At 42.3% G+C, this 23,026-nt stretch overlaps 1 protein-coding gene across 1 annotated transcript in view; it reads left to right on the forward strand.

Moving 5' to 3' along the window:
- The first annotated feature begins 1,178 nt into the window (after nucleotides 1-1,178).
- The window catches only part of BMPR1A (bone morphogenetic protein receptor type 1A), a 52,774-nt gene continuing 30,926 nt past the window's right edge, over nucleotides 1,179-23,026 (forward strand). The window contains exon 1 of the mRNA XM_081913699.1: nucleotides 1,179-1,665. The gene's annotated coding sequence lies outside the window, so the exon portion shown is untranslated. The remainder of the gene's footprint in view (nucleotides 1,666-23,026) is intronic.

The following is a 23,026-nucleotide window of genomic DNA, read 5'->3' on the forward strand; positions in this document are numbered from 1 at the left end:
GGGTGCCCCCATCCAAACTCTACAATCCTATATGCGTACAGGTGCGTTGGCAGCACCTTGCAAACAAGGTGGAAGGGCAGCATTCACATTCACAACTCTCACAGGAAACATGGCTTCAACAAACGACGGCAGACACGCTCCGTCAACGTTTTCTGCATCCTGTAATACCAAATTGGGGTGGGGGGTGGATATTGGACTGAATCACATCAGGGAGACTCAGGGCCAAGTTTAGGTTCCATGAGGCCCTAAGGTACTGAAGGGAATGGGGCCCTTTATATGTCCAGCTCTCCTTTGCCAACAACAAAATGGTTTTGTTGTTTTTTGCGTTGAATGTATGCTATATGGACCTAATAGGTATTTAAAGCTTTTGCACATGTTGCCCATACAACCAGTCCATGCAGAATGTAGGCACCCTATATATAGAAATGAGCAAACCAGTGATATTTTAGGGAGCAGGCGGTGCCCATTACTTACATCATAGGAGCCTACAAAACACAAAACACTGTCGCTGTAGGTAGGTTTTATTTTATTTGTTTTTTTATCTTTTATTTTGGAAATGTACATCCAGGTTTTTTTCCCCTCTTTAAATTTTTTTTGGGGCCCCCCAAGAGAGTGGGGCCCTAAGCTATAGCTTGTTTAGCTTATACGTAAATCCGACACTCCCTCTCCACGTATCAGGTAGGTGAGGAGATTTGGTGCAGTAAGGGAACGAGTCCCCACCCTCGTCGAGGGTTTCCAGAGAAGGGAGATGGCGGAGGAATGTTCCCCCGCCCCCCCTTCTCCACAGCGCCTCGGGCCCTTCGGCAATCTCCGCCGCGCGTTCGGCCGCTCCTTCGGGAGGAGGGGCGGGGAGGTGCCGAGCGCCGCCGAACGAGCCCAGGTTGCTGCCCGTACTAGGCAAGGAAAAGAAGGAGCAACACGGCGGCGAACTAAGGCTGGTCTTATTCGGCGGGTATCCGTCGAGGAAACGCGAGGAGAGAACGGGAGCCAGAGCGAGACAGACAGACACCTCGACGGTGCCTGCCAGCGAGGAGAAAGAGCGCGCGGCGGCGCCCGTATCCTCTCCCCCCTCCCGCACCTCCTTTTTTTATTCCCCTGCGCGCGCGCGCGAGGGAGCGCGCGCCCCCTCCTCGGCCTCCTATTGGACGCCCTGCCGCCTCTCTTCTCTTCTCCCCGCCTCCCGTTCCGTGGCGGCTGCTGCTGCTGCTGCTGCTGCTGGAGCTGCTTTCAGAGGCAGCGGCCGTGATTGGAATAATCCGGGTGCTCGCTCGCTCCCGAGAAGCCCCTTCGTCGTCTTCGCTCACCCCTCTGACCAATTATATATATATATCTCGCTCTCGCGCGCCTAGGGCACTCTCATGCGCACGCGCGCGGATCTGAGGGGAACGGCGAGCCCGGGCGTCGAGTGAGCGGGAGGCGAGAGAGAGAGAGGCCTGCGCGCCTGTGTGTTGTGGGGCAGCCCAGCCACCCTCTCGGCTCCCCGCCTCCCGCCGTCTAGCCCAGAGCCGCGTCGCAAGGCCGAAGCGGCGGTGAGGAGGCGGAGGGCGCCTTCTTCTCCCCTCCCCAAACGACGACCCTCTTGAGCCGCCTCTCAAGCTCGGACCGCTCCGGTGGGGGGCAGAAAGGAAACCCCTTGGCCAGGAGGATGACGGGCCCCCGACGAGGGTGAGTGGGGCGCGGTGTGTGGCGGCGGGGAAGGAGGGGAGATAGGTGAGGGAGGCGACTAAATGGCGGCGGGGGAAGGTGTGGAGTCCGCAGGCAGGCCTCCCTCGGGTTTCGCCCTCCCGCCTCCTCGTCTGAAAGGGGAGACGTGTGGACGTGAGGGCGTTTGCTTCCCCCTCGCAAGCGGTGCAGAGGAGGCCTGGCCGGTGGCCCTGACGGAAAGGCTGCCCTCCCCGTCTTGAATTTAATAATAATACATTTTTATTTGTACCCCCACCCATCTGACTGGGTTGCCCCAGCCACTCGCACGATAATAGGTTAAAACTTAAGAAAGGCTTCCTTAAAGCGGGTGGTGCGCACCGTTCAGCTCGGTGGGGTTCACTCCGGATTAAGTATAGGATCGGGCTGCTGAAGAGAAGCGAAGTCGGCCGGCCCCGGAGTTCTTGGTGTCGACAGAGAATCGACGCCTCCAATTCCACACCCCCCCCCAAAAAAGCGGCCCGCTGTGTCTCACTACATAACTTTAAAAAAAATAAGTCCCAGGTTTAACTAATTAAATAACTCGGCCTGAGCTGTTTGCTAGCGGTGGAAATGGCCAGCTAACAATAGGTCTTTTCCATTGCTGCTTCTCTTCTCTGCCTGCTACCATTTGGAGAAGGGGGTCTTTTTTTTTCTTTTTTGAGAGTCCTGGGATTGATCGTTTGCTAGGAGCCTTTTGGCACTTTTAAGTTGCCCTTTCTCACCTTTCCGTTTCCGATCCTGGTGTAAGTTTTTGCGCTTGGTTGTCTTCCTGGAGTGAGTGGTGCTACTTACTTAGGGGAGAGGCCCTTCATTTGTAGTGTTGATTTTTAATTAACAGAATTACTTAATATCCTTTCCACTGCAGCCACCAAAATAAGGAATAAATATTAAAGGAGTTGATAGCCGTCATAATTAGAAGTGTTAATCAAGCTGCAGTAGTGCGGTGTGTGCTACTTTTCTGCAGTGTATTCAATATTACAGTGACTAGGTAACCCAGTAGCAGTTGCAGTTACTTCTTGGCACATTTGACTTGGTTGGAAATAAGATCAGTGGGCCTTGGTTCCAAGCAGTGGACTGCCAGTTTTTGAAAAATGAAATTTTATAAAATGTAAAGTATAAATCTCCTACTAAAATTTGTACAGCAGTGCAGTGATGGCTATGTCTACTCACAAGTCCTTTTGAATTCAATGGAGCTTACTTGCAGGATTGCAACCTCAGTGTCTCTGGAAGTTTTAGGTTTTGGTGTTTGAATGTGGTGGTTGTAGCACCTGTTTTGTTCAGTCACATATCCAGGAATAAATTAGCTTTAATGAGGCAAGACATTCATTTGTGACTAGCTGTTTTTTGTATGGTGAAAATTGATACATCTGGTTTGATAAGTCCAGTATGATGATATATCATTGGTTCTGTAAAAGGAAAAAAAGTAAAAGAAATGGGTTGGTAATGTTGTTGTTGTTTAGTCGTGCCGGACTCTTCGTGACCCCATGGACCAGAGCACACCAGGCACTCCTGTCTTCCAATACAGTTCTATAAAATTAAAGTTCTGTGATACAAGGAAAGAAAATAGTTTATAATAGACAGCTATTGTAGCTAAATGTTTCACAAGTATGTTCTAAATCATTGGATAGCCAATCTGCAACATGGGTTCCAAAAGTGGTTCAGGAAGTGGGATGTTAAGATGTACTTGGGTCCTTTTGCCCAGTTTTGGCATTTCTGTGCACTTCTGCCTCCCTGCCTAGCACTCACTCTTTAGACAAGAGGTGGAAAGTCCACCAAGTGAACTTGTTTGTTGGTTGGCCACCACTGTGTTAAATTCACTGTAGCGTTTTCTTTTTACATTTTGTCATAACAATTCATGTGAATTAGAACTCTCCAGTTAGTTATGTTTATGAGAGTTTAACAGGTGTATTTTCTATTCCAAGTACATGACTTGACTTGCAGATGCCTTGAACTGGCACCACACCAGAAGTCCTGATCCTAGTTCTCTGTTGTATAGGATTTAAAAATCAATGTGAAGTTAACAGAGAAGACAATTGCATTTATTAAGTTTGGGTCCTGCAGTTTTTGAAATATACTCCTCCAAGCTCAAAACAAATTGGTGCAAAAAACCCCAAACTAAATCCACACAGTGGATTCAGTTGTTTGAATGCTAGATCAATATATTTTGTGATTTATTCATATTTAGACTGTAATGCACAAATCTATCAAAAGCATTCATACCAATTACACTCCTTCACACTAGACTTGGCTGTGCCCAGTTAATTTGAATGTAGTTTGCCTCCAAGTAAGTGAATTAGGGTTATATATGCCTAATAGTTTAAAGATTGCAGCTTGGTTCCTTGAAATTAAATAAGGTGTTGAGGGTTATTGTTCTACTTTTCATGCATTTAGCAACTATGTTCAATTATTTGAACTGTGTAAATACTACATCACATCTGTGTATCTTTTCCATCGTTTTAAGAAGCATGAGAGTTTTTGTATTGATCTGATATGTAAAAGTGCACCTACTGTAGTTGCCTTTGCCTAAGGCTTGGTTTTGATACATGTTGTTTCTTGTATGTGAAGGCATGTTGTTCAGATGGCCAATACATATCATTAATTTTTGAACGGCAGTTTTGTGAATCAGTTCCTGAGAACTACTGTGAATCCCAAATTCTAATAATAAACTCAGTTCTCTTAAGTGTGGATCCTTTAGGTAGGCCAAACAGCACCCATCTGTTTACAAGAGGAAGGTATCAGCAGGCTTCCAGGGGTGGAGAGGAGCCAAGGTTTGGTGAGGCATTATTCCATTAGCTCAAATGGGCCTGGGAAGAACCCACGAAATAGCCCAATGAGGACTGAACATGGTCAGTGGATATTCAGTGCTGGCTAACAGGGGTGGTGATGAAGAAATGAAATGGAGCATTCTGGGAGAATCGTTGTTCAGCTCAAATCCTGAAAAGGAGTACCCCTATGCTGAAACATTTTGCTGCGGGTCCTTAGTTTAAGTCTTTCTGTCATCTTATGATCACAAAACTAGTGTTCTTACATTAAATATATACTGTAGAAAATGAAGCTTTCTTACTGCAGAATGTTAGCTTCTTGACAATAACTTTCAAGTGCACAAAGTTTTTTAAGGTATAGTTATTGAACGTTCTGAAGAAGCAGTGGAGTGAGATCTTAAAGGTTGAACATGTTTTCTGATGGAATATTCTGACTAGCATTGTTTTGGGCCTAAATTGTGTTTTCTGAATTTGCAACTCCTTCTGCTAAAGCTCCCTCTGAAGCAGGATAAAAGTTAGGCTGAAAGTGTGTGTGAGAGAGATTAAAGGTATTTTCATCATAACAAAAAGAAGATTAAGGGGGTATGTTTTTGAAGGCCATCCTCAAGACTATTTAGTTTGCAGGTCAATGGGTTTTAAGGAGAAGAAAGATACATTCAATATATAATTGGTAAAACTTCGTAAGCTTTGGAGCAAGTTGCCTGCTGCAATGTAACTTTATGTTCTAGCAGTGTAACTTTATTCTAAACAAATTCACTGAACTTGGTGTTTTTTTTGTTTTTTAAAGTTCCATCATTTCAGTTGGGCTACTTGGAATACTGTACTTCATGAGTAAAATATGTTGTTTATAGTTCATTCCTACACATATTTACTCAGAAGAAAGTCCCAGCGTGTTTAATAGAGCTTAAAGGTAAAGGTAAAGGTACCCCTGCCCGTGCGGGCCAGTCTTGACAGACTCTGGGGTTGTGCGCCCATCTCACTTAAGAGGCCAGGGGCCAGCGCTGTCCGAAGACACTTCCGGGTCACGTGGCCAGCGTGACATCCCTGCTCTGGCGAGCCAGAGCCGCACACGGAAACGCCGTTTACCTTCCCGCTGGTAAGCGGTCCCTATTTATCTACTTGCACCCGGAGGTGCTTTCGAACTGCTAGGTTGGCAGGCGCTGGGACCGAGCAGCGGGAGCGCACCCCGCCGCAGGGATTCGAACCGCCGACCTTTCGATCGGCAAGTCCTAGGCGCTGAGGCTTTAACCCACAGCGCCACCTGCGTCCCTTTAATAGAGCTTACTCCCTAGTAAATAGGTCTAGCTAACACACATCCCAGATAATAACTGTCATTGAACTTTGAGGACCTAATTTTCACATAGACATGTGTAGGATTGTGCTGTTACTTCTCTCATGTAATATGTACCGTATATTAATTAGCAGTGTATACAGTGGTACCTCGGGTTAAGAACTTAATTCGTTCTGGAGGTCCGTTCTTAAGCTGAAACTGTTCTTAACCTGAGGTACCACTTTGGCTAATGGGGCCTCCCGCTGCCGCCACCCACACGATTTCTGTTCTCATCCTGAAGCAAAGTTCTTAACCCAAGGTACTATTTCTGGGTTAGTGGAGTCTGTAACCTGAAGCGTCTATAACCTGAGGTACCACTGTATAAATATTTGCCCACTGATGTTCTTAAATTTGAAGGTAATGAAAGTTGATCCATTAAAATCTATTACAACCTGCCACTTTTTCTTACCGTAGGCAGGTAGCAAGGGTCCTCAGGTAAGTAAATTTCTCTTGAGGATACTCCATGTGGGTAACACCCCCCATACAATCTAGGTACTTATCTTTGCTGTTTAAAGCCATGAGAGAAAGCACAGATAGTCCAGTCATTACTGGCAGTCTTGAAACATTAGCGTTATGCCACATGTGAGCAACCTATGAGGTACATATGACCCTCAGAGGCCTTCTGAGCAGTACCCATGGGTGTCCCAAGATGCCACTAAAATCCCACATTCCTCATCACAGCATTTCATTACTCACATTCATTGAGGGAGTTAGGCATGTGCATGCTCCCCTATCCATCAGTATTGTGCTTCTCTCATACTGCTTTCTGAAAGGCCCTGGGCTAAGTAGCTGCACAATTTGGGAGAGGGCTTTTGCAAGCAAGCTAAGGCTCTCCTTTTTTCGTAGCCTTTCTCATAGTTCAGAGCCACACTGCAAGCTGGGCTAGTCCACATCTTTCATTTCCTCTTGTTGCCTTGCAGATCCCACCCAGATGGGAAAGGTTTGGCAGAGGGACTTGGTGCTCCTGATTTTTGTATATGTGCATACCGTATTTTTCGCCCTATAGGGCGCACCGGCCCATAGGACACACCTCGGGTTTTTTTTGGGGGGGGGATGAATAAAAAAAATTATCCCCCCCCCCAGCCGCGGGGCAGGGGAAGCCCGAGCTTCCCCCAACCCCAGCCCCCAGAACAGGCTGCTATCCGCAAGGCTTGCGACACCTGCGCGAATCATGGGGCGCCCTCCGGAGGGCACCCCGTGCTTTGCGCTGCAGGCTGCTGCCCGCAAGCCTTGCAAGCCCGCGGGAACTCCCGTTGGCTTGCAAGGCTTGCGGATAGCTTCCTGAAGCCTGGAGAGTGAGAGGGGTCGTTGCGCACCGACCCCTCTTGCTCTCCAGGCTTCAGCGAAAGCCTGCATTCGCCCCAGCCCCATAGGACGCACACACATTTCCCCTTCATTTTTGGAGGGGAAAAAGTGCGTCCTATATAGGGCAAAAAATACGGTATATTGGATTCTGTACTCGTCATGTTTGTAGCTTCAAAGAGGAATATCACCTCTTCCCCTCCTCCTAGTCCCTGCTTCTGTTAGTAGCCTACAATATACCATAGTGCAGATAAATTTGAGCTTTGGGATGCACCAATTGATGGGGTCAGTAGGTGTCTGTGAACAAGCATTGTGTATATTAAATATTATTAACTATATTGTGAACACTTTAATTTACGATATGGATATTTAATGTGTGGTTCCTAGGCTCTGTGTTGAGGTATTATTGCAGCCCATTTGTTCTGAGATATTGTACCGCCATGATATGGATGGCAGAAAAGAGGTGTCTCCACCCACCATCAAAATTTGGCTCCCAACAATTTCCCCCTGTTGATTGTGCCTCTTAATCCTGAAAAATTTGCCCTCACCTTCTCTATGGGTTGCAGGAACAAAAAGAATGGATAATTGAGAAAAAGAGCTGTGTTGGTAGGGATGACAGATGCGCTATACTACGGAGAGAGAAGAGAGCGTGAATGGTATGTGGAAAGAAAAGGAGGGAAAGCTATTGGAGAAGTATTCAAAGAAGTGGTAGAACAGAGCAAAAAGGGACTAATAGAATAGGCTAAAAAGAAAACACTGTGTTAAAATAACAAGTGGCTCACCGAGGTATTGGTATGGTGTGCCCCTACACTTAAGTGTGAAGAATTGCTCCCAAGTAGTGTAGAGAACTGGCATTGGACATATCTTCATATTTCCTTGTGATAGCTCATTTTCAGCTCCAGTGTTTTGTTTTCTTTTTCCTCTTTTCTTTTGCAAGTAGACCAGAGGTGTCCAAACTTTTTTCAAAGGGGGCCAGATTTCATGAAGTGAAGGGCCGTGAGGGCTGACCAAAGTTGTTGAGCTTTTTTTAGGATTGAAGTTGTGGAGGTATTAGGCCACCGAAACAGACTTTGGACACGCCTGAAGTAGACTGTTGTAGTGTGTTGTTACCTACACACCAAGTATGAGGGGGAGGAAGTTATTTACCACCTGTATGCCATGGATGCTGTCAGTAGTGCTATTTTCTAGAAAAGAGGTGCCAGAACTCACCATGAATGCCTCCCTTGTTCTCCTTATAATGGCAATGGCACCCACCTGAGAGGTACCAGAACTGAGTTCCGGTGAGTTCCAGCTGCAAACAAGACCTGGCTGTCAGGTAGATGCCCTGGACACTTAGACAGTATGTTCCAGACAGAACTGCTCATTGGAAGGGTGCTGCGAGGTTGCTAAAGAATCACATTTTTATCAGCCACAGTATATAGTAATTGCATTATACCTGAGATACAAGCACTTCCCTGAGGGAAAACATTTGGCTTCCTTGCAACACATGAGCAACAACTGAACAGTTGTTGCGTTATAAACAGATGGCCTGGAAAAATTCCAAAGTGATGTCTGCAGTGTGCACTAGGGATTCTGGGATACATATCTGGGAATGCATACTTGTTTGAACTTCACATTTACTGTTGTTCAGCGTACTGAAATTAGATTATCTAAAACCTAGGAAACCAGGGTGAGCACAAACCAGTTTGAAAATTAGTAATCACTAAGAAAGCAAACTGAAGTGTTAATAGTGAGTGGCAAATGAGTCGAAGGCAAGGTTGAATTCTTGATTTAAAAAAATAGTTTTGTAGGTGCAAAATGTAGATATCTGGCTTGATTATTCTAAATTATTCTTGAATCTTGTGTGAGTCACATCTGTTTAACCTAACAATACTACTGAAGTTATTAGCTCACAAAGCAATTACTAATCCACCTGCCTACATATACCTGTATCTGGCCTAAAATAAAAATTAAAAGAACCAGTCTTTGTAAAGATTCCCTATCTAGTTGCTTAGAGACAATTCTTATTTGCAGCTGGTCAAGCCTAGGTTGGTTCGTTGTTTTTGCATGGTCATGATAGTGTGTATTGTGATATTCTAGGATTATACTTGTGTTCCAGAAATAGGAAAATATTCTGCTGCATACAGCAATGTGTTGCACTGCTCTAGAATCTTTGCTCCAAAAATAAGACTCATTTACATACTACTACATTACCAGCAAGTGATCAGTTCCACAACTGTTCCCGCAATACAGTATTAAGAAGCTGCTGTTTTAAAAAGAATTTATTAAATGTGAAAAACTTTGTTTCCTCAACCACAGATAGTTGTGTGACTGCACACTTCTACTAATGGACCTGGTAGTAGATATGTTTAATTCAGAGCAAAGTGTATTGAGCTTCAAGTAGAAATGTAAGAATCCCCAGAAGTGCTCCAGTATTGCATAACTTAAAGCAATATGCATTTGATCATTAATGTGGCATACAATAAAAGCAGCAGCACATCTCCTCTGAAGTCTAGACTGTGATTTGTAATCTCTCTCACAACGTGCCAGCTGAATCTTTCAGCCAAACTATAATTGACTGAATAGAACTATGAAATTCTTTCTGCAAAAAGTGTCAGTCTTACAGAGATTTTTGAGACTAGATTGATTTTAATCACTGAAAAAACAGATTGTGAATCACATTTTCCATGTTAATCCATCTATTTCTTGAACAAGCACGCATACCATTTGGCTGCTAAAACAAAATGTTATCTGTGTTTGTTTTTTGCAATGTAATAAAGTGGCCTAGCTATACTAAGCACTATGCAGCCCGCATGCCCTTTGCACTACAGAATTTGTATGTGTTTAAAGACAGAAAGCCTTCACAGTTGCTAATGGTTTTATTTGACTTTATTAATAAGGACAATAAGCAAGAGCACTTACTTGAAGACAGCATGCTAAGAACTATTCAGAAGCAAGGGTTGGTAGTTAATAGAACAGCACTTCTTCAAAAAATGGGAAGTCTGTATCCAGGGCCTTTGACTCACCGCATAAACCTGTAATCGCTTATTCAGTTGGGAATAAAGTCAATTGAACTCGATATAACTTATTTCTGAGTGCAAATGTATAGGATTGCACTGTAAATGTTAGGGATGTGCATTGGGTTCAGATGAATCCTACAATGAAGTGGACTGCCTCATACAAATTTTATGTTTGCCAGAGGTAAAGCTCTTTCTACAAGGTGGCTTGCATTGAAGCAACAACTTTGCCTTAGAAACCTAGACAGTCGCTAAAAATAATATGGACAAGTAGCTGCTGAAAGCAATGGTATTGTTGCTAAGCTTACTGTAATGTCAAGCTGGTTCAGACCTGGCCTTGGAGCTGAATCAGACTTGGTCACCCTGATGGGTGACTTTTATCATGAGAGAAACATGGGAAGGAGTGTGACCTTGTTATTTCTGCTCAGTCTCTCAGTGGCTTTTGATAGTGGCTTTTGATAGTGTTGACCATGGTATTCTCCTGGACTGACTCAATTGGATGGTTATCCAAGGCATTGTATTACATTGGTTCCATCCTTAGTTTCAGGGCTCCTGGCACCTGTGTTAGAGAGTTCTGCATCTTTTCATAACAGTTAGCTGATTTCTGATTTTAAAATTTTGCATAGTTTTTATTGTATGGTTTTATGGGTGACTGTTGTAAACTATTCTGATTTTTTTTAATGACTAGCAATATAGATATAGATAAATTGTTCCAATATAGTTTTTTATTTTATTTAGATGCATTAAAATTTGATAATTTTACTTAATAAAATACAGTTTGCTGTCAGATACAAACTGTTTGATAATATGCATAGCCTTATTACTCCAAATAAACCCCTAATTTACATTTTGTAAACTGGGGTGGATATGTTAAGCCCCTAGAGCTGTATTCTGCAGAAACTATGGCTCTCAGTGTGGATTTTTTAATGCTCTGTTAATGAATTTTAAAGCAGTATTAATCAGGTTACTTCTTGACTTCCACACTCTTAATAGTGCTTTTCCGGGTCACACCTTTTTTTAATGTGAAACTATTATGCTGAAAAATTTTCTGGCATAAGGAATTAGAAGAGAGAGTGTAAATTAAATTGTGGAAAGTCAAACAACAGATGTCAGCTTTGAAGTCTGAGATTGTCCAATAAAAATAAACTAGAAGAAAGGGAATCAAAATGTGGAATTAAACATCTGCTTGGCAGCTGTGGATATCTGTCTGTCTTAAATTCTAAGATGTAGCACATTGCACCTTCTATTTCTTTACATTTATATTCCATCCTATTTTGAAGGTTTACAATCAAACTATAAATCTCCATTTAACTGTCTCCATTGTTTCTTTCACCTTTTGCAATGCAGCCAACCCAACCATTATGAGCCCTGCCAGTCACAGTGTCCTTTTCCATTCTCATTCCAAAGCTTCTGTGATACTCAATACAGTGGTACCTCGGGTTAAGAACTTAACCTGAGGTCCTATTTCTGGGTTAGTGGAGTTTGTAACCTGAAGTGTCTGTAACCTGAAGCGTCTGTAACCAGTGCTACCTCTGGTTACAAACTTAATTCATTCTGGAGGTCTGTTCTTAAGCTGAAACCCTTCTTACCCTGAGGCGCGCTGTCGCTAATAGGGTCTTCTGCGCGTGCGTGTGCCTCTGGTGCGCGATTTCTGTTCGCATCCTGGGGCAAAGTTCGCAACCAGGAGCAGCTACTTCCGGGTTAGTGGAGCTTGTAACCTGAAGCGTTTGTAACCAGAAGCGTCCGTAACTAGAGGTGCCACTGTACAAGAAACCCAGCTCCCAATAAATGTATATCTACTATCCCCAACACTTCCTGTCTCTTAACCATGTAGCCTGATCTTTCCCTCATAAAACCCAGTCCCCTGAGGGTAGCTTCCTAAATGCCCACAGGGATGCAGCTTCCAAATGCACTGACTGCCCAGTGTTAGAAACCGAGATATGAAAGCTAGGAGCTAAATGGTACCTTAAGCCTAGGTTATAGGCGTAGCAACAGAATGTCCAGGTGCACTTTTTCATAACAAGAATGCAAAGCTGAAAATGAATGAACTGCAGCTAAAAGATTGTGTTCATTTTTCACTTGGTCTAGTCCTTCCCCTGCCCAGCCCCCTAATATTCTCTTCTAGAAGAGTACATGGAGGTGGGGAAGACTAGACCATGTGTTCCATTCAAAGTTATATTATGTTGCCTTTCAGGTTAAGCAACTAATTCCCCTTATTAGGGGCTTCTGGAAGACACCCTGGGTACGGATTGAGCTCTTCCCCTCCATCTCTTTCTGGGACTGTCCAGGGCAGCACTGAGGAAAATTTGTAACCTCTTCTTGAAAGCAACCCTTTTGACATGGAGGTAGTGGAGTTTGGTTTGGGCCCTGGGTGTGCCACCGCTCACCTCAGTATTGGATCACTTTGCTTTAAATATCAGCAATTTCAGGCCTGGGAATCTAGGGGAGTCTATAGAATTAGTGATGTACTATATGGAGAAAGAGACGTGGGTGGCGCTGTGGGTTAAACCACAGAGCCTAGGACTTGCTGATCAGAAGGTCGGCGGTTCAAATCCCCGCAACGGGGTGAGCCCCCGTTGCTCGGTCCCTGCTCCTGCCAACCTAGCAGTTCGAAAGCACGTCAAAGTGCAAGTAGATCAATAGGTACCGCTCCGGCGGGAAGGTAAACGGCCAGCATGACTAAGCCACTTCTGGTGAACCAGAGCAGCACACAGAAACGGGCTTAGTCATGCTGGCCACATGACTCGGAAGCTGTACGCCGGCTCCCTCGGCCAATAAAGCAAGATGAGCGCCGCAACCCCAGAGTCGGTCACGACTGGACCTAATGGTCAGGGGTCCCTTTACCCTTTACCTTATATGGAGAACAAGTCCTTAAGAAGGAGGCTGTCATTGTGCTGCTGTAGGGTACATTGTTTACATGGTTGTAGCTGCCTCAGTCATGTTCATTTGCAGCAAATCCCTATGGAAGGGGACAAATCTACAAGATAGGGGACCAGCCTCTATGCTTTATAGCAGGGGTCAGCAAACGTTTTCAGCAGGGGGCTGGTCCACTGTCCCTCAGACCTTGGAGGGTGGATCGCAGACTATATTTTGAAAACAGAAAAAGAAAAGAACGAATTCCTATGCCCCACAAATAACCCAGAGATGCATTTAAATAAAAGGATACATTCTGCTCATGTAAAAACACACTGATTCCTGGACCGTGCGTGGGCCGGATTTAGAAGGTGATTGGGCCGGATCTGGCTGAATCTCCAAATGCATGAGTAATATTACATTTACTGATACTTTCCTTGCTTCAGTAGTAGTAGTAGAAGAAGAAATTAATTAATTAATTAATTAATTAATTAATTAAAATAATATTTATACCTCACCCATCTGGCTGGGTTTCCCCAGCCACTCTGGGTGGCTTACAGTACATATAAAATCATAGTAAAACCTCAAACATTAAAAACCTCCTGATACAGGGCTGCCTTCAGATGTTTTCTAAAAGTCAGGTAGTTGTTCATTTCCTTAACATCTGATGGGTGGGCGTTCTACAGGGAGGATGCCACTGGTGAGAAGGTCCTCTGCCTGGTTCCCTCTAGCTTCACTTCTCGCAGTGAGGAAACTGTCAAAAAACCCTCGGAGGAGGACCTGAATGATGGGGTGGAGACACTCCTTCAGGTATACTGGGCCGAGGTTACTTTGCTTTGTGCAGGTTTGTAACTGAAATAAGTCTGTGTGCTGTTTGTAATGTTTAATGAAAATAATAAATTTCTCTTTAAAAAAATCTTATTCCTAGCCCTATTTTCCACCCACCCACAGTGACTTCGAGTGGAAAAAATTCCACTGTTATATTTTTCTGTGCAATATTTTCCATTCCTAAAAATACATTTTCCCCATAAAATTAATCATTAACATAATGAATCAAATAGCTGTTAGTTGTAATGTTGTAATTAACTTTTTCCAGATGATTGTCCCTAGGAAGTACTTGCACACAGGCCTACATACAATTTCAGTACCCTAACTTTTTCTTAAACTTTAACTAACATATCCTAATAAAAACAAATTCCAAACAAATTGCTACCCAAGTGTGCTTTATTGATCCCCGCCCCCACTCAGATAAATTCAAATGCTTCTGGTTTTTTGTAAAATATTTAATATTTATGCAGCATGTAAAATGAACATTGAGTACTTTTGATTAAGGTTTTTTTACTCCCAAGTGACTTAAGTTTAAGTTGAGTAAAGTGAGCTAAAAGTTGACAATCAGGGTGCTATTAAAGAAGCAGGAAGCAAAGAAATATAGGAGAAAGTGAGAGCTGAGAGACAGGTTTTGCTTCCTCACCCACTCACTTGCATGTACCTGTCTGCCTCTGTGGCTCAGGAGCAAAGTAGGTAGAGACAGAAGCAGACAGGCAAAAGGAAAAGGGATCCCTTTGTTTTCTGCTCACCCCCTGCCCCCACAATTCAAGGAAAAAGAACAGGGGCAGCTGATTGGGAGGGGGCAATAGGTTATACCTTTTGCTCCTTCCTGAGTTGCAGCTGCAAAGCTGAACCATAGCTGGCCTGAATCACATATTATGAATATGATTTTGCAAGGCAGTTGTGCACTGAAGCTGCTGGGTGTTTAAGCAGCAGCTATGGCTATAGTACCTTAGTCTGGGACTGGCGCTCATTGCCAATGCAGTGACCGCAGATTAGAGCAGAGAAAGAAAAATCATTTTTGCCTGGACACTTCTATACTATACTGGCATGCCAAATATTTCAAAATTTTAAATATTTTTAGGATTACAGCCCTCAACCACTTCTAATGGATTACTCATATCAGTTTTGAATTAAATAACTGATGAATCAGTTAAATTTGTGTATGGGAAAAACATTTCTGAAGCATGAAACATGTTTACTTAATTTTTAGAGATGCACACATTTGTCCTTGTAGGCATAATCTTGGTAAAGGCATTCCTCCTGTGGTTGAGAGAAGGGAGAATGCCTCTGAATAAGTTGATTGGCACCTGAGGTTTTTATAAGCAATGGAAATTAAAAAAAAATCCTGCTGTCCAGTTTGATTAGGGGCAAATAGTTAATCAATATGTTATACTGATTTTTTTTTAAAGAAAAAGCAAGTTCCAGCCATTGCTGTGACCCTGGCCAGTGGCCCATCAATTGGGTTGTTATGAGAGATGTTTCCAGCATGTCAGACTGTAGATTAAAATTATTTTGCTATAGTGCTTTGCCTTCGCTTGAGAATTTGACATCTAACCAAATGTACCAGGATATACTAGAAAACTTCTTTGTTCATATGCTTTGACTTGCAGTCTATCTTCTGTTCTAAAATCCAAATGTGCTACCCGAAATGCTCGTGTGTGTGTGTGTGTGTGTTTATTTCTGAAGGCTAAAATCTACTTGGTATTTGCAGTGTATAAGAATGGCATGGGAGGGGGGAATTTAACACTAACATGATTTCCCCCCACATTAAGGTTAGAGTCCTATAACCACTTAACTGGGAGTAAGCACTGCTCAGTATTCAGTTCAATGGATTTTGCTTCTGAGTTAGGCATAGGATTGCACTGTAAAGTAACTTTTATCAAGGAAATACTTGCTCAGTAGATAGTGTCAGGAGCTCGTCCTACACTCAAGTAGGACCCTGGTAGAGACACATGCCTGGTAGAGACACATGTAAAAATACATTGCTGAAATGTTATACATGAGTGAGCAAAAAGGGATGAGAGGAATCAGCTTTACAGAAAGCCGTTGTATCATTGCCATCCTGTTTCATTGGGTCATCTACTGTGTCTATCTGGGTGGCAGGGTTCGAAATTAGCACGGTGCCAGGCCTAAAGATCCTTGCCTAAAGACTAAAGATTCTTCATTTGTGAGCACCTCAAAAAGGCTGGATACCATTTTTTGTGCCTGGCTGACACTCAAGGATTACTGAAATGCATGTGCTTTGAAGCCTCGAAGTATATGTTAAGGATAGACAATATGTTAAGGAGTTTAACAATAAAGAGTAGAATGTTTTGAAAACTGTAAACATAATTTCTACTCAAATACGATATTAACAATGTGTCATTTATGTGAATTGTGTATTAGTTTGTGCTTATCAAAATAATAAAAAGTGTTGCTGACCCCCCCCCCTCCCCATGGCAACTAGACATTCTGTTTTGGTGCCCACAGGCTCCTAGCTTTTCTACCCCAGTTTCTAACACTGCTGGGTAGTGATTATACTCCCATTTTTTTACCAGCCAATTGAGTTTTAGATTGAAACGCGGACATGAGCACCTACTTCCCATCCAGGCAGGGGTTGGGTGTTCACTACCAGCTATTGCTCTGGAAAAATTCTGGGGACTGAGACTTCAAGTAAAGGACCCTGAGTGCCCTTGCTCCTATAAATGTGCATGGTCTACTTCTAAAGTGTGCTGTCCGATACCTATGGTTTTATAGAGTGGTAAATAAGTGAGTGTGATATGCAGCACGTGCTCATCAAGAATTCTGAGAGGGCCCACCTGAACTCTGTTTACCTTCCTCCTGCACATGCCCAAGCTCACATATGTGTGCTGGCAGTGTGTTCGGACATTAGGGGAAATAAAATCTGCACAAACATCCCATCTCTACCTCTGTCTGTTGTGAGAGAGTGAGAAGGGCTTCAATGGAGTGATACTGAATGATGTCCAGCCACTTGGCAATGGAAATGCACTTGTGCAACTGGATTTCTGGTTTCTCTTCTTTCTCATCCAGCTCCCTGCACACACCCAAAATCTGCTCCAGACGATCCCCCAAGACTCAAGAGCAGATTTTGAAGTTGTGGGGAGTTGTAGTGGGGAAGAAAAGATGAAGGCCTGTTGTGTGAGTGGGTATCTGCTCATGATATGATGGACCTCATTCATGGTTATAAAATCAATTGGCATGTTTATAGAAGAGATACCTGAAATATCTCATGGGAGCCAGTGTGATCTAGTAGTAGTGTGTTGGACCTGGGAGACCATGGCTTGAAATTCTACTCAGTCATGAAGCTCATGGAGTGACCTTGGACCAATCACAGTCTCTCAGTCTAACCTACCCTGCAGGGTTGTTGTGAGGATAAAATGAGGAGGGGAAAAACTTTGCATGACATCTTGACTTCCTTGGATGAAAAGTGGGATATAAATGTAATAAAGAAACAAACGTTTGTTTGACCTAGGTTTAAATTGATTGATTTTAGTAGTGTTAGTGATAGATTCTTCTAGATCATTTTATCCTATATAGTAGTTTTAATCAGTCTTACCCATTCCTGCTTCCAAAGGATTCCAAGTATGGCTGTCATAGGAGAAAAGGAGGACATTTGCAGGTGCATATTATCTCCTCTACCCCAAGATACAGCTCGGTCATGATTCATGTGTCGTTCAAGCTGAGGTAACTACCCTCACTTCCTTCTCAGATCAGGTAAAGATATAAAGGAAAGGAAAGGCAGTAAAACACACTTTTTAAAGAAAATGTTTCCCAATTAAGGAATGTATTCAATGCTGCATGAACAACCTCCAGTCACACAACAAGGTCTTCCCTTCTTCTCTGCCCATGCAACCCTCAAATCTATATCAGAGGTACTACAATGGTCTGGAGCAAATTTTGAAGTGCAGGGGAGAGGAGGGGAAAGTTACATTGCACAAATGGAGTAGTAGCATTGGATACAGTCCATAGTGTTTAAACTACTCTTTAGACTTGGTAATGTGAATTGGGCTGCTCTGCATGAACCTTCTTTGAGTGCAATCAAACCCAAGTTTAGCTGTTTAAACAATGCAATCCTATGCACATGTACTGTACTCAGTTGCAAGTCCACATTGGTTAAAAGGATTGTAATGTATGCCTTAGGCAAGCATGCTGGTGTAGATAGTTCCTATGGATGGTTGTGACCACTGAGAGGGCCCCCTCTCTAATTGCGACCCTCCAAATTTCACTTAAGCTCGTAACAAATCCATGCAACAGAGGCCACCTCTGCCTCCCAAAGCACTTCCAGATAAGGGACTGTAGCACTGAAGCTTAAATCATGTTAGAATCAGAATAACTAAAGGAGCTTAGCTGGGATCGATTATACCCTCTTTTATTAGTTGCTATACTAGAGAAGCTTACTGCTTGCTTAATACATTTTTGTTACTGTACTGGTTACTATTGTGTTGTTTTATATAGCTGTGGTTCTGTCAGCTAAACCTGTTGTCATTGACCGTGTTACAGAAGTAACAAAGGGCATTCTCATTTTTTCATGAAGCGTTTAATCCATATTTGCTTACTGCTGCTATGGAAAAGACAAGTGTATCAGTAGAGAAGCCTCCTTAGGTTGCATGTTGTTATATTTATAGCACAATAGATCCCTGACATGGTTGAAGTTTGAGTGCTTTCCATGCATCTCTGCCAATGCATCTGTTTTCTCTTAATTTATTTTCAAAGATGCCAGAATGAGTGCATGGAGACTATTTTGCCTAATAAAGCAGAGACATTATGAAAGTGCATAAAGGATGCTGTACTGTTGCTTTTTCATAGTGGTAATGTGAGCTGAGACTATAGCTAGGGCTTTGTATTGCTTCATTCTTTGGTGAAAATCAAATGCTGATTAGGATGCCAAATATTTTTGACATTAGTCTTCTGATGCTACATTTTTTCAGTTTAACATATCTTTCCATATTAATTTAGTGTTCAACAGTAGGAGATTTACTGGGGGGGGGTAATAAGTATTTCTGTATCCCTGTCCTTAAAGCTTATTGTCCTATAGAGAAATGCTGGCTCATCAGAACATTGCCAGAGTAAGGTTTTCCCACCCATGCCTGTCACAGTGTGAATCAGCCTTCCTGGACTTAGGAAGTCGTGGATGGACAATAAAATGTACATGTAAGATACAGCTCTATGTTACTGAAATGAATTTTGTATTTGTCTGTGCTTTACATTTGCTTCACTAGCACATAATGCTAAACTATGGTTTGGTTTAACTTGAAGTTCAGGAATGAGAAGGACTTTGCCAGTATTTACTTTTATGTTTGCCCCACTCAATTTGTTATTGTAAGCAAATTAGGGATCATAATTCATCACGAAATAATTGGTTTCAAATCAAACCGACTTCAAACCATGGGCTATGAAACTGATTTGTTTCCCCTCCCTCCCAACTCTGATTCTGTGATTCTCTAGTTCACGATAAGGCAAGATTAGGGGAAACTGGAAGTAAACACTGACAAAGAGCTCCCTGTTGTATGGGAGGAGTAAGCTTTGCTTGGGTTAATTCCAGCTAAAATATACAGCACTGAACCATAGTTTAGTGTTACATGTGAACGCAGCTGGTGTATAACAAACATAAGTGACTCTCCACTTCACGTTTGTTTGAGACACATTGACCATACCATACAATAAGATGCTCTCTTCTCCCCTTTTGCACTCCCAGTTCCCCCTTTCAGTTCTGTGTTCATGGTAACTATAATTTACTTTTATGTCTGAATGAGGCAAGCTATGGTCACTGTGAGCCATTGTTTACTTTCAAACCAAAATGAGAAACCATTGATTGGACTGAGCTTGTATTGCTGGTTTGCAGGCAAACTGATTAGATTTAACAGCACACTGTAGTTACCCTGAACCTGGATGGGAGAGAATAAAAGTACACAAACCTGAGGTACATCCCAATAACCAAACCATATAATATCTGAACCAAGTATCTGTACAGAACTTAAATGGAGTTTGCTGTGGCTCTTATAATGGTTAATGTACTAATGGACTGTAAAGAGCGGTATTGAAATTGTTATGTAATTGCAACCATGTCCAGGAATCATTTGCACAGTTTGCTTATTTGTATTGGGTGCGTGCCATTTATATATACACACAGTATAACCAATAACAAATCCATTTTACTGTTTGCATCTTGGTTATTCCCCTGTAATTGGTAGAATATCCATTGCATCAAAGAAGACAGCAGCCTCCTTAGAAAGCAGAGCAGAGGAAATCTTCAGAATATAAGTGACTTTAATGACAATTGTTCAGCTTAAGCAAAAAAGTAACACGTGTAGAGAGCACTGCAGATAATTCAAGATATATGCTACACTATCAAGTGCTGTGGATCACAGACTTTAATCGTAAACAAGTTCCACTGAAATCAATAACATTTCTGAGTAAACATTTTTAGCATTGTGCTATAAGTTTATTGTGAAACTAAGATGCCTCAATTCCTGAAAACAGACATACATCAATAGATATGCTTCAATAAATGTTTCTAAAATTCTTCTTTAAGAAAAGAAAAGAAAAAAAGCTTAAAACTCCTAATATTTCCCGCTTTCAGCAGAATAACTCTATGAACCAGTGCTGAGATGCCATTTTAAGAGGTTAAATTACTTTCTAAATGTTGCTGTGAAGCAGAAGGGAAGGGAAAAGATCAAGTTACTCATTCTTCATTCCAGAGCCTACCACTACACTTGAAGGCTGGAGACATGCTGGCTAGAATACACAGTTGCCAGTCGTCTTTAGCCCTGCCCCCACTCAGGGGAAAGACCAAAAGAGATTTTCTTTAAAGGGGGCCTGGAAAGGGAAAACAATTTTTCTTTTCTCTAGGAATTTTTAAGTGCAGCTGCCATATCATCTACTATGCTGATCATATAATCACAGTTGTCGTGTTTTTAGTTATTACTTCGCCAAATGTTACTTTTATACGTGTAAGAAAGTTTTGGTCCCTTTACTTTTTTTTCAGGGTGAACAAAAACTAACCTAACTAGTTGATAACTGTGTGCACGAGGTGGTACTTTATTCTTAATTCTGTGTTCCGTTATAGAAGGAATGGAGGAAATTGCTTGTTGACTTTCTCTCACAAGGCTGCATGCACTCTTACATAAAGAAATGAACCACTAGTAATAGTTAAACATTGACGTGTATTTTCTCTTTATGCTCAAAAAGCTCTTCAGCTCAGTTGTAATCAAATGAAGCAGGAAAGGCTTGTACCTCTTCCTTCTCTCCCTCAATATTTTTCATTGCAGTCCGGACAGTATGCTCCTGTCCTGGCCACGTCCTGTAAGAACATACCTCTTAATGGCGGAGAGGAGGCTGCAGGAGGGTGGAGTGGGAGGAGAGAGACAACAGCTTAATCAGCAAGGATCATACATTTTGGAGGGTCAGTTCAGAGAGGCAGGCATGGTGATCAGATGGTTACGTTTATTACAATATTGCTGGTTTCCCATAGCTGATCAGGGACATTGGTAGGAAAAGAGTTGGTCTTGAGCACAGCTTATGATGTAAAGCAAAATAAGAGCAATGGCAAATCATGATTTTTGTTTCTCAAGAGGCTAAAGTTTCCCATTATGCCAATAACTGCCACACCTTTGACTTCTCCCTTTTCAGACACATTTATGAGATTGATGTGACCATATGAGGATTAATATATATGGGGCAGATTATGAAAGCAAGGGTGGGGAAGGCACATCAATCTAAGTTTATAGGAGCTGGTGATTGAAAGATGTCTGCCATTCACCTGGAATTTGAAAACACACAGATGGTGGTTCAATCAGTTTAGTTGGGAGGGGAGGAGGAATCCAGTTCAAACTGTGTGATGCACCACTTGCCTTTAATCTTGGGACAACATAAGCAAATGCACAATTTTATCCAACTCTCAACTTTTTGTGTTTATACTAGGTCGATCATTATTATAGCTAGTAATACCTGCCTTTAAAATAAATAAATAATGTTTTGCATGGCTATTTAGTACATTGAGTTCCACAAAGATGTGATGTTAGTTTGCAGACATGCAAAATATGGAATTTCTATTTTTAACTCGTGCAATTGTATGCATGCAACAGAACTGTGAAAAAAAGAATGATACCTCTGACCAGTTTATTGCTAGTTAAAGATGTAGTGACTGAAAAGTCCCAAGTGTGGATATACACAGGAAGCACTGTGTAAAAGTCTCAGCCAGATTGAAATATGTGTGTTTCTGAGATTTCTCTGACCATTTCTTTCTCAAGTTGCGAGTTGGAAAAAAGGCTCTCACAGTTTTTAGCAAAGTATTGTCACAGGCTGCTGTAACTGCTTGTGGTCCTGCAAAAATTCTATAGTCTTTTAGAGTCGTTGGCTACAGTATTTTTGTGAAGTACAGTGGTACCTCGGGTTAAGAACTTAATTTGTTCTGGAGGTCCATTCTTAACCTGAAACTGTTCTTAACCTGAAGCACCACTTTAGCTAATGGGACCTCCTGCTGCCGCCGCGCCACTACCATTGTGCGATTTCTGTTCTCAACCTGAAGCAAAGTTCTTAACCCGAGGTACTATTTCTGGGTTAGCGGAGTCTGTAACCTGAAGCGTCTGTAACCTGAAGCGTCTTTAACCTGAGGTACCACTGTAGCCCTATGATGGGATGTACACACACTATTGTAAAGTATTTAGTTTCTGTGTTTGGAAAAATTACAGAAGTAATGAAATTGGCATGTATAGTTAGTAAACAGCTTCTGAAACATCCCTCAGAATATGTAATCCATAGATATAACCACAGGAAAAATGGTGGGGATCAAGATGTCTTGCCATAATTTGGGGAAAGAGAATAATTGTGGCCAGTTCAGTTCAGTTGCAGTATCTAGCCTCTAGTTTTTATCCCACAACTGATTCACATTTGAAAAACTTTCTTCCCCTATTTCCCCCCCTGGCAGTACTACAATAGCACCTGCTTCTTATATGAAGCCAACACAAGTAGTTGCTTCTCTTCCTAAGATCAGCCTTAAGGCATTGAAATTCCTAGGCAAGCATTTTTCTCCTTTGTTTACCCTTAATACAGGAGAGGTAGAATTGAGGTTTGATTCTTTCTGCATGCCTAAATCATGCAATCATGGAAATAGGTCTTAAGCAGATTTTTAAAACATGGGGAGGAATTCTTAATATTTTGGATTGGTAATCTTTTTTGTATTTTGGAGGAAAGAATAGATGAACTGAACTTGCTTATTAACAAATTAAGCGGCATGGTACTGTTGGAGCGCTCCTCCATCTTGATTGCTA

Source organism: Podarcis melisellensis, assembly GCF_964234715.1.
Source record: "Podarcis melisellensis genome assembly, chromosome: 5".
Lineage (NCBI taxonomy): Eukaryota > Metazoa > Chordata > Lepidosauria > Squamata > Lacertidae > Podarcis > Podarcis melisellensis.